We start from the raw sequence: 13,224 nt of genomic DNA, 5'->3' as shown, positions 1-13,224 counted from the left end.
AAAATGACTGACACTGACAATTAACTAAAAAAAGGACTTTCAACCTTGAAGTCACAACCTCACTTCAACTGTGAACAACTTTTCTCAAAAAACATGTACAGATCTACTCATTTAGAAACATAAAATAGTAAAAAAAATTAGTTGTTAATATTCAACAGGTAATCCAAAACCCATAATGCTAAATATATAATTTTTGAAAAGTCTGAAAAACAGAAAAAAAATTTTTAAATAACGGAAAACATTTTGAGGGATATGGCTTATATTCACATCACCGATGCAGAAAACTACAAAAACCCCCATGCAGGCAATCCGCTTCCTCTGTGATTCAAAACCACGTCAAATACATTTAGCTGTTTTTTGCAGCTCTGAAACTTATAACTCAAATAAAATAACTAATTGCAAATGGCGTGAAATAGATTGTTGCTTTGATCTTTTCTTACTGCACCTCCTTTGCGCTACACTTGTAAATCGCAGTCAGTGTATTTTATTTTTTCACAAGCGTGTACTGTGCGCATCGTACTAAAATGACTACAGTGTGCGATATCTCTTTTCGCGGTAAAATGATTCTCAGAATTTCTTGTATTCTCATCTTAATTTTCAAAGATTAAATTTCCACCAGCTGTATTTAATCTTTCATTTTAAGTTACTGCCTATTTTTACCTAAAATATATACTTTCGCTTTTTTTCTCTTCATTCATTATTTGACGTCATTTCATTGCATTTTCCTTTGCTGTTTGACTACTTTTTAAATTTTAAAAATTGCATTTTGAAAGTTTTCAAAATGTATGTATGTTATCTCCAAATATCGTTATTGCTTCTAATTTTTAACTGTCTGTGTATTGAATATTAGCAGTTATTTTTTCTGCTACATATATTTCAAATGAATAGGTTAATGTGTAGGGTTTATATTTATTTTAACTAACATTTATTTTAAGTTTAAACTATCTTCCTGTCAAGCCTTACTTTCCCCTGGAACTGCCAATGCCAGAGTATGTAAATTTTAGTAGAACGCGCAAGGATTCAAATTATCAGCGGAAGTATTCTGAGTTAAATAGAAAGGAAACGAGTTCGAAGTGTGCTTTTCTTACTTCACGAACGCGGAGGTAGTTAGTCAGAAATTGAAGAACCACGCGTTTCGGCCTGTGTGCCCTAGGCAAATTGTTAATCTTTCAACGTAATATTCAGAGTTTGCTGAATTATCAGCGGTATTTTAGAACGCGGTGAGGTCAGTTACGTTTAGAGAGCCTCGTAGTCTCTTGTTATTATCTCTTTTCAGTTTATTATTTTTATTTTACCGCCGGGTCGGCGTAGTTTGTGAGCGTCAAGAGCACGCATTTGTAATTTCTAAAGTTGAATAAAAAGGGACTTAAACCCTTCTCAAGACTGTCTAATTCCCAGTTTCAGCAGTCACAACTTTGTTGCGTGCAGGTTGGAGGCGCGCAACTCTGTATTGGCGCCCGAACACTTGTCGAACTGAAATGGCTGAAAATTGGATGGAAGCCGCGGGACAACAACAAGAAATGGCAAGCCAATTGGAAGGATTTGGATACCTGGTCCAGACGTTGAGAGCGTCAATCAAGCCAAACGTCAATTTCGACGGAAAACATTCGGTGGCAATACTTCTAGAAAGCCTAGACAATCACTTTCAGCTCTACCCTGTGCCTGAAAGACAAAACGTTGCCATCGCCACATCTGCACTAAGAGGACAGGCCGCGCTATGGTGGAAGAATATAAGCAAATTTTTATTAGGGGAATTTGGAGGCCAGACATATACATTTGAAAATTTCAAAAAATCGTTATTAAAGGCCTTCCCCATAGTGAAAGATCGAGCAAGGCTAGAAGCCGAACTATATAGTTTCTATCAACGGGATATAGAAGAGTTAACGGACTTTATTCTGCGAAAAATTAAACTGACGGATATGCTGTATGGGAAGGAACCCGACGCGGAGATTATTGAAATAATCTTACCAAGATTGTTACCTGCTGTTCAAGACTACTTCGAAATTAGAAACCCAAGCACATTGCAGGAGCTCTTCGAATTGGCGGTGAAGTTTCAAAATCGCAGAATAGCGGAAAAAGCTAGAGGGGCATCGTATTCTCAAAGTACCCGAAGGCAATCTTCAAATGAGCAGACCAGAAATGCAAACCGCTCTTATGGGGGAAAAAGCTATCAAGCTAACTCATCGAACCTCGAAGGTCAAGGCCCAAAAAGGAAATTCGAAAACAAACGTTCGCGTACCCAGAAGGCAGAAGTTACGAGTAGAGGGGCCTGTGAAAGCGAGGGTCTAGACCCCGGAAGTTTTAAAAGAACCCTCAAAAAGACACTTAAATACGGTCATCGTAAAGAACTCACATCTACCAATTAAACAAGTCCTGGTGGGCGATGTACCAGTAGAAGCCCTCATCGATACAGGAGCAGAAGGTAATTTTATGAGTGAGACATTTTTCAAAAAGAATTTTTATAGGTTACGATTATTTAAAAACAAAAACACAGAAATTATAGCGGCGCAAGGAAACACCCGTCACTGCATCGGGAATTTATCATTAAACATACAGGTAAAAGAGGAAAGCCTCAAAGTATTAATTTTTGTAGTGAAGAATTTGCAAAATCCTCTTATTTTAGGTATGGAGTTTTTAAGGGCCGCGAGGGCCAAATTGAATTTTCAGGACAGTTCTATTGTGCTAGAGATGGACCAGAGGGTGGTGGAACCTGTGGAACAACCGCAAGTTGACCTTAGCCATTTGAATGACCATGAAAGTCAAGCCATCCAGCAAGTGGTGAGTACTTTTTCAAATTTGTTTTCAGAAAGGCCTGGTAGCTGTCAAATAGTTACGCATGAGATACAGTTAACTGCCGAAAAACCTTGTAGGACTAAACCGTATCGTTATGATAAACAAAAAGACCTAATCATCGAAGAACATATTCAGGAAATGTTAAAGAACAAAATAATAACGCCCATAAATAGTGAGTACGCGAGTCCAGTCGTACTGTGTAGGAAAAAGAACGAGTTTCCTCCTTCGGATAAAAGGGCTTGGAGGTTTGCTATCGATTACAGAAAACTGAATAGTATTACTAAATTCCCAGTTTACCCTTTGCCGGTTATAGAGGAAATTATTAGAAACATTAAATCTACTAGATACATGACTACTTTGGACTTAACGTCTGACTATCAAATAGCTATGAGACCCGAAGACATACATAAAACCGCGTTTATAACAAAATCGGACACTCATGCATTTTTTACGCATGCCCTTTGTGTTATGTGGGGCCCCGTCAACATTCCAGGGAGCTTTGGACATTGTTCTAAAGCCTGTCCTAGGAAAATCGACTTTAATCTATCTAGATGATATAATTATAACGAGTAGTACGTTGGAACAACATATTAAAGATCTAGAAGAAGTGTTTAAATTATTAAAAGAGGCCGGTCTTACAATTAACGCCTCAAAATGCAAGTTCGCAACTAAAGAACTTAAATATCTGGGTTATAAAATTTCGCAAAAGGGTATAGAAACTCAAGATTCAAAAATAAAAGCAATCAAGAATTTTCCACCGCCCAACACTGCCAAGAAACTTTCTTCTTTCCTTGGGTTATGTTCTTATTATCGGTCATTCATAAAAGATTTCGCTAATATTGTTGAACCCCTTTTAGTAATTAAAAGAAAGAAAACTAAATTCACGTGGACAGCGGAAGCAAATACAGCATTTGAAAGATTAAAAGAAGCGCTCATCAATGCCCCTGTTTTGAAATTTCCGGAGGGGGACGAAAACCTGGAAATTGCAGCAGATGCGTCGGACTATGCGGTGGGTGCGGTTCTTATGCAAAATAGCCATCCTCTGGCATTTTTTAGTAAAACGTTGAATCACACACAAAGGAATTATACAGCTACAGAAAGAGAAACATTAGCCGTATTAATGGCTGTACACAAATTTCGAGTTTATTTCGGCAAAGCGCCAGTAACAGTCTTTTCGGATCATGCGGCTGTTGGTAGACTTTACTCGGGGAAAACCCTAACGCCCAGGTTAATAAGATGGGCTTTAAAACTCCAAGAATATAATCTAATAATAAAATATAAACCGGGTAAGGAAAACAATGTAGCTGACGCACTTTCTCGTATAAAACTGGACGATGAAGGTAATGAACTTAAATGTGCTGTGTTGACTTCAAAAATTTTAGATTCTAGAGATACAATTATCGCTGAACTGAAAGCTGATCCTGAATTTGGAAGTATCTATGCATATTTGAAAGACCCCGAAAGCTTTGAGCACACAGATATCGATTCGATAAGAAATAGAGCAGAAAACTATGAAATAATAGATAATTTATTATTTTATACGAAAACAACAAACGAAAATCTCGAGTACAAACCTGTCATCCCAGCCTGGCTTCGATTAAGCATTTTGAAGGAATTACACGACGCGAAACCAGCAGGTCATTTAGGGGTCAGAAAGACTTTAAAAAGGGTACGCGAGGCGGTATATTTCCCGCAATTATACAAAATTGTAAATGCGTATGTCAGGTCCTGCAATCAATGTCAGTTAATAAATTATATTAATTACAGCCCGGCCGGGTACTTAAATAGCATTTGCGCTACATTTCCGAATGAAATTTTAGGCATAGATCTTCTTGGTCCTTTCCCCCAGAGTGAGTTAAATAAAAATCGTTTTCTTTTAGTAATTGTAGATCATTTTTCAAAATGAACAGAAATTGTTCCACTTAAACGCGCGTCAGCCAAAACCGTCGCAGGTAAGGTTCTTACACAGATACATTTTAAAATACGGTGCACCGATAAAAGTCATTAGCGATAACGGTAAACAATTCATTAGTCAAATATTTGAAAACATATATTCACTGGACTTGGCATACGCCATATCAAAATGGTTCCGTATAGACCACAGGCAAACATAGCAGAAAGAGTTGTTAAATAGCTTAAGTTCACGCCGGGAAATAATGTTATGAATCCTGGTCACGGCACCAATGTTATATTAAAAAGTTTCGACACCAAGGTTAAATAGTTTTACTTCTAGGTACCATGTTATATCTGAAATTCCTATATTGTTAAATGTTAAATATGAAACTACTTGCCGTTAAAGGGAGTGATCGCATAGTGAAACGTGTACAGCATTTTTGCGTTGTGAAAAAAATGCATTCCGGGACCGCGCCGTGAGAGGATCGAAAACATAAAACATATACAAGATATAAAGGAAAAGTTCATATTAAATATATAAAGAAAACATACTGTAAGAGGTTCCAGATTAAATATCAGTTTATTTAATTACAACACAATAAGAAAAATCTTAACCTCATCTGAGAGTCTGTTCATTTAAATTCATAAAAAAAACTTAAGGTTTGTCTGGTGATTTAAAAGAAAGGAAAGGGAAACAATTTAAGGCCTGAGAGTTAACTTTTAGATTTGACGTTGTTTTTTTTTTTTTTTTTTACTGCTAAGGACGTTTTTGAAAAGCTTTCCTAAAGTTCAAACACACCAAAAAAAATAAAACTTATCTTGAAGGGACATCTTGAAGCGGAGGACTCTTATCTTATCCCGCGTTGATGTCGGCCGGGCTCATCTTGACACTGGTTCTAAAAATGTAGACTCCACTTCACTACTGTAGAACAGAAACAGGAGCACTGCTGCCCAGGACGGCTATCCGCTTGGTCCTGAAAGTCCTATGTCAACACGCAGGTAACTCGTTCAAATTTCGCCGGTCAGAAACGTTGTTGCTAGGAAATTACTGCTCGCCTGTTCTTACTCATCCCAAGAGCAAGCTTCACGGGTAACGTCCCAAGTAAGTTCCACCCACCAGTCAGTAAGGGAGAGAATCAAACTCCAATTTTCTTCAAGCCAGTTTTCAAGAGCAACGTCCACAAGTCCAGCAAACCCGAAAGTCAGCGAGTCCAAGAGTAAGTGTGTAAGAGAGTCTCGCCTCTTAACCAAAACGCGGCCGGGGAGCATATTTGCCGCTCCCCGCCGGAAAACACCTCTCGGAGTCACTTACATTTTGTCCAGCAAGCCCAAAAATCAGCGAGTCAGTCCGAGAGTCAGCCAAAAGTAAGTGTGTCCAACTCAAATTTCCTTCTTGTCCTTCACCAAACGGGCTCCCACTATGGCTTCACTTATCGCCCCCTTAATTATCGCAAAATCTTCGTTTTCAACTCCAGAATGCGGAAATAAGGGTGATCGCGCATGCGCGCCCTTCTTCACTTAGCCAACAACCGGACCCTCAATCGCCAAAACCTGAATGACTTACATTGAAAGACAAGTAGCAACCTTTGACCTTTCCGTCACGTACTTTCCTCTCTTAAGGTCAACTAACAATGAAAATTCTTTCTCGAACATTCTAAAGCGCGCGAAATCATGACTTGGCGAAAATTGCCTCCCTTTCCCTGCTTCTTTCACAATGAATAAAAGTTTCTACAAGATTTACAAATAGAGGAAAATAAATAATACTCTTTTAAACTAAATAATATTTCCAGAAGCATCTGTTTTTCCCCAAAATTAAAGCCTTAAATTAAATAATTCAGAATCAAAATAAAATTTAAATTTCCATAAATCATAAAATCATTCACCTAGTTTTTACAACGCTATCAGATAATTTCTCTACATAACATTCCTTTCCCCTAAGGAATTAAATTTTGGTTTACCAAAATTTAGCAGACAGACACTTCTTGAAATACCATGACTCATACTGTGCAATAAGGCTAAAGGATAACATAATGTAACAATATTTCACACGACTACTTGGTACAGTGACATTACTGACACATTAAATTTAAAGTCCAAAATGTGCAAGTAAAACAACAAGATTAATCAAAGCAATTACTAATTAAATACTCAAGGAAGATCATTAAAAAAACAATTAATCAAAACATCAATTAAATCACTTAATTAATTAAACCTAGAAATACTCAGAACACATACAAAAATAAAAATAAAATATAAGGCGTTAATCACAAACAAAATATGTCTAAGATCAATCAATAATTTTATGACAAAAAGAATTTCTCTTTTTTTTTTTTTCCAGTTCATTGCATCACATTAGTGTTGCAGTCTCTGTGTGGCCACATTTCTGAACGTTTATTTATCTATTCATTCCTTTTCAGTCCATTAATGTAAACAATTTCACCTGAGGTCGAACACCATTCTACTATTGTGACAATTTCTGCTGAGCACAATCATGGAGTACATTAAATGAGTACGGAGTTGTCAATGCAAGCGAGGGAAAACCCTGTCTTTAGAAATCATTGTGTTAACAACTCCCCCCTGCAGCCTTCAACGCGAGAAAATGAAAGCAACCAACCCCGGAATGTGAACTCAGCACCACAATACTCCTTAGTAGAGGAACTTGACCTTAAAAGAAACCAGATTTCACCCTCCTACGTCTCACCTTCGACCAAGGAAGAACAATCACTCTTTCAAAGTTGAAGAAGACTTTATCTTTCAATTTTTCCCTTACGATAGATAAGCCACTGAATGTGTTCGAATACACACACCTGAAGAAAGAAATAATCTAATCCAATTGCTCACACCACAAAAAAAATGAAATAAATAAAAATAAGATAATTAACGCGCCGCAGATACATAAAATACATTCCCGAGAAAATAAACACACTAATAATTCAAACAATTCCAATTAAAATATGTCACATGAACGTATTCAAATAAGGAGTAAAGACCCCTAAGTACTACGAAATTGAATAACTTCTAAGATTGAATCCCAAATAGTCACGTCTAAGAACAGAAGCGGCCTGATCAGGGCCAAGCATTAGAAAAGAAAAGAACGTTACAACACAAGGAACCTCGGAACCAGCCGAAAATACCCCACACAAAGATCAGAAAGAAGGAAAACGTGATTGTCCAAAAATTCAATCCAACCAAAATCAATTCCGAGAATGAACATAACGAATACGCTGTGCAAATACCAATTAGAATTTTATCCAAAACACACAAAAATAATAGTAATAATACAACCTAATGTATATACAAAATGACGTTTGGCCAATAATTACAAACAGATACTACCAAGATACACATATAGACATAAAATGAAAATACAATTAAACTGTAAAAATTTCGTACATAATTCAAATGAGCAATGAGATCAGCGATACTTAAAAAAAATTTAAACTGCAATACCTAAACAAATACACAAATAGTCATTATGTTAAACCATATCAAGTCAAAAAATATTTCACTGTAATTCAAATCAAGCCAAAAAAAAATCAACCAGCAAGAGTGAAGTGCCGCTAAAAATTTCAAACCTCACGGTAAACACTAGTGAGTAACAACACCAAACTTAAGTCCCCTTAGTAAGACAACACCAAAAAATAATCCAGTAATTCTAAAAATCCCTTAAGTCCACGAGAAAAAAATTCAACCTAGTCAAAAAAATCAATTAAAGCTGGACTGAAGCACGTTACTAGAACACTAAATAAAATATCACAAATAAAAAAGGTGTTCAAAACAAACCCCCCAATTTAGGCGAAAACTGAGATCTATTCTGCATCAGACTCTTCCAAAACGTTGTATAGTAACCTAAGTAGCAGCCTTCAGCAACACCTCCACCCAAACAAAAGAAACAAAGTAACTCTTTACCGCGTCCATGTAAGCTGAGAAAAGCGCTGTATTATGAATGACAGACCCAAACTTTACGTATCAAGCAAACCTCCAGACACGTTGAAAGAGAACATAAGATCTCTTATCTCGGAAAGAAAAGTGCGCTGACTGAAACGTTACCAGTCTGAATCAACACAATGAAAAAAGATACAACAATAGTTTTCTCAGATAACAAGTTCCTGTTTCTCCCGGTGTAAGAGGTCAAGTGCCACCATGAAGTGCAAGTATTTACAAGAAAACGAGCTTTCAGGACATTACAACTTCACGCAAGACCTAACTGCAAGCAACAAATGCAAAGTTCTCAAAAGTGCTAAACTAAAAAAAAATACTCATAACTCGTAACTCAGAAATCCCTAAAAATCACACAAATGAAATTCATAACTCAAATTCTACTATTTTCCTATGACCACAGAAATCTCAATTCTTCCACAGAAACCAAACATCAGAGAACTTACATTTTACGGACCTTGGCAGAAACCACCAAAACAAAACAAAAACCTGATACAACTATCTTGATACTACCAATTCAAATACAAAACTCAAGCCAAAACAAGAATTAACCCCAAATTCAGCAACAAGTCCAACCAAGAAAGAAATTCAATAACTCAAATCAATTCTATTACGATTCACTAGCAAATTCAAGACAAACTACTTGTAATCAACAGAAAATTCCCACACATGAGTACAGAGCAAAAGTAACTAATCTTCTCAAACTTATTTCAAAAAATTCCATAAAACCAATTCCCGTTGTCACCAAAATTCTCATTAAAATTCACTTTCTACAATTCACAAGACTAACTCAATTTCTACTGTTTAAACAATTCTCACCTGACAACTTTTCACAAACTTAAAACTCAGAAAATAACTAATCCCAATTACTCTGACTCATTAAACTAATTAGAACTTCACTCAAGCTGATGAATTCAATCCAAACAAATTAAATATGCAAACATCACTATTGCTGATCTCAGGCAAAAATTCAAATCTAACCCATGTTCATTTTAAAACAGAATTTGGCAATTGAAAAACAATCTACAATTTTTACTCATTCATTTGTATCATTATGCCTTCAGAACTTATAAAATTCATTGCTCAATACTAAATTAAATTACTAACACATTACACAATATACTGGAATCATAATAAAACATTGTAAATCAAAAAGCAATAATATACTACGCTAGAGAATCATGAAAACATTACATACATTTCACAAAATATTATTCAATTAAGTCAAAAAATCAAAATTTCTCTAACGTTACCCCTCACAATTACACATTTCACAAGATTCTAGGTTAAATAATTAGCAAAAACACACACAAAAAAAATTTCTAGCTACGCATAGCTATGGCTTGTCTCATTCAGTAAAATAATTAGAGTCTTTAATCTCTTTCTCTTAGAAGTGCTCAAAAAAATGAGTCCAGTTTTTACCGACAAGCACTCGAAACTTTATACAAGGATACACAAATAGCATAGGATTATCGTGAAATAATTCATTTTCCATCTTGTATCAGAAATCAGAAATCAAAAGTATACATCCAGAAAACACTCAAGGATTTTCTACAGTAAAAATATACAGTATCTATTCTCCTACATTAAAAATATATATTTTTCCTAACTTTAAAGTTCAATTCTGTGTGCCTAACGTTAAAGTCCAAAATTCCTGAAATTCACACACATTTTCAAACTTTATCACTCTCGTATTAACAAATAAGCAAACACAAATCAAAAACTCTAATTAATCCTAGCACCTAAAATTTAACACCTTCTTAAAACAGTAAGTTATACGAAATAAATAAATACACAAAATCAGTTACTGATTCGATCCTTCACTAAGCAGAGGTCACGGCACCAGTGTTAAATAGCTTAAGATCACGCCGGGAAATAATGTTATGAATCCTGGTCACGGCACCAATGTTATATTAAAAAGTTTCGACACCAAGGTTAAATAGTTTTACTTCTAGGTACCATGTTATATCTGAAATTCCTATATTGTTAAATGTTAAATATGAAACTACTTGCCGTTAAAGGGAGTGATCGTATAGTGAAACGTGTACAGCATTTTTGCGTTGTGAAAAAAATGCATTCCGGGACCGCGCCGTGAGAGGATCGAAAACATAAAACATATACAAGATATAAAGGAAAAGTTCATATTAAATATATAAAGAAAACATACTGTAAGAGGTTCCAGATTAAATATCAGTTTATTCAATTACAACACAATAAGAAAAATCTTAACCTCATCTGAGAGTCTGTTCATTTAAATTCATAAAAAAAACTTAAGGTTTGTCTGGTGATTTAAAAGAAAGGAAAGGGAAACAATTTAAGGCCTGAGAGTTAACTTTTAGATTTGACGTTGTTTTTTTTTTTTTTTTTACTGCTAAGGACGTTTTTGAAAAGCTTTCCTAAAGTTCAAACACACCAAAAAAAATAAAACTTATCTTGAAGGGACATCTTGAAGCGGAGGACTCTTATCTTATCCCGCGTTGATGTCGGCCGGGCTCATCTTGACACTGGTTCTAAAAATGTAGACTCCACTTCACTACTGTAGAACAGAAACAGGAGCACTGCTGCCCAGGACGGCTATCCGCTTGGTCCTGAAAGTCCTATGTCAACACGCAGGTAACTCGTTCAAATTTCGCCGGTCAGAAACGTTGTTGCTAGGAAATTACTGCTCGCCTGTTCTTACTCATCCCAAGAGCAAGCTTCACGGGTAACGTCCCAAGTAAGTTCCACCCACCAGTCAGTAAGGGAGAGAATCAAACTCCAATTTTCTTCAAGCCAGTTTTCAAGAGCAACGTCCACAAGTCCAGCAAACCCGAAAGTCAGCGAGTCCAAGAGTAAGTGTGTAAGAGAGTCTCGCCTCTTAACCAAAACGCGGCCGGGGAGCATATTTGCCGCTCCCCGCCGGAAAACACCTCTCGGAGTCACTTACATTTTGTCCAGCAAGCCCAAAAATCAGCGAGTCAGTCCGAGAGTCAGCCAAAAGTAAGTGTGTCCAACTCAAATTTCCTTCTTGTCCTTCACCAAACGGGCTCCCACTATGGCTTCACTTATCGCCCCCTTAATTATCGCAAAATCTTCGTTTTCAACTCCAGAATGCGGAAATAAGGGTGATCGCGCATGCGCGCCCTTCTTCACTTAGCCAACAACCGGACCCTCAATCGCCAAAACCTGAATGACTTACATTGAAAGACAAGTAGCAACCTTTGACCTTTCCGTCACGTACTTTCCTCTCTTAAGGTCAACTAACAATGAAAATTCTTTCTCGAACATTCTAAAGCGCGCGAAATCATGACTTGGCGAAAATTGCCTCCCTTTCCCTGCTTCTTTCACAATGAATAAAAGTTTGTACAAGATTTACAAATAGAGGAAAATAAATAATACTCTTTTAAACTAAATAATATTTCCAGAAGCATCTGTTTTTCCCCAAAATTAAAGCCTTAAATTAAATAATTCAGAATCAAAATAAAATTTAAATTTCCATAAATCATAAAATCATTCACCTAGTTTTTACAACGCTATCAGATAATTTCTCTACATAACAGAGTTAATAAAAACATTGTAAAAATAATTCGCAGTTACGTTAGCCCACATCACAAGCGCTGGGATGGCTACATAAATGAGTTAGCTTACGCTTTAAGAACGGCAAATCACGATACTACGGGAAAAACCCCAGCAGAATTATTTTTAGGCCGAAAGTTAATTACGCCTTTAGATAAATTATTCTTTGCGCAACAAAGAGAGCACGAATTTAAACAGAAAGATGTGCAAAAACTTATTGACCAGGCGCTTAAAAGCTCGGATACGTCAAGAAATAGGCAAAAAATATATTACGATAGAACACGCCGTGAAGCAGATTTTAAAGTTGGGGATAAAGTATTGAAGCGGAAATTTTCTTTATCAAGTTCCCCAGACAATTTTACTGCAAAGTTAGCTCCAAAATTTGAAGGCCCTTATGTAATTCAGGAAATCAAAGGAGTCGTATTGTACCTTAAGAACGAGAGAGGGGAAATCTGTAAAGCAAGTCCAGACCAGGTGAAAAAATAATATAATCAAAATGATTTTGAAATCCTTAAAAGTTTCTTGCAGGACTCAAGCGTAAAAGAAGTAGAAGGTCCAGAAATAACGTCACCCGTTCCACCACCCAAGAAGCAGAGAACTGAAGAGAGACCTAGCCCTTCTACAACGACGGTACCGAAAAGAAAAAACAAAACTTTCAGACTCCAGCATTTAAGAAAAACAAGAATGCAAAGCCACGGCGTAAAGAAACCTTGGTAAAGAGGAAACACCACCTACAACGTATCGCAGTAGAAATTATACATCAAGGAGAACGCTCCCAGGGCCAGAGAGTCAGGTGCAAACAAGGCCGCCGTTCCGGAAAATAAAAAGACAGCAGGAGGAACGAAAAGACCAGCAACAACAGAAGAAATTCAAGAATGACTCCAGACCGGAGGACGCCAAGACCAGCCGTCCAGGGGGAAAACGAAAAAGACAGCAACCCAACGACTACTACGCCAAGAGGCCGGCATGCAGAGGACGAAAACGAAAAATTAATGTGGACGACACTCGGAGGTCATTAAGGAGAAGATTGACGTCCATGAAACC

The sequence above is a fragment of the Stegodyphus dumicola genome, chromosome X1 (genome assembly GCF_044657685.1).
Source record: "Stegodyphus dumicola isolate Sdum_Otavi_A_Nest chromosome X1, ASM4465768v1".
Lineage (NCBI taxonomy): Eukaryota > Metazoa > Arthropoda > Arachnida > Araneae > Eresidae > Stegodyphus > Stegodyphus dumicola.
The sequence above is the reverse complement of the archived record's forward strand: the minus strand, read 5'-3'. Positions refer to the sequence as shown.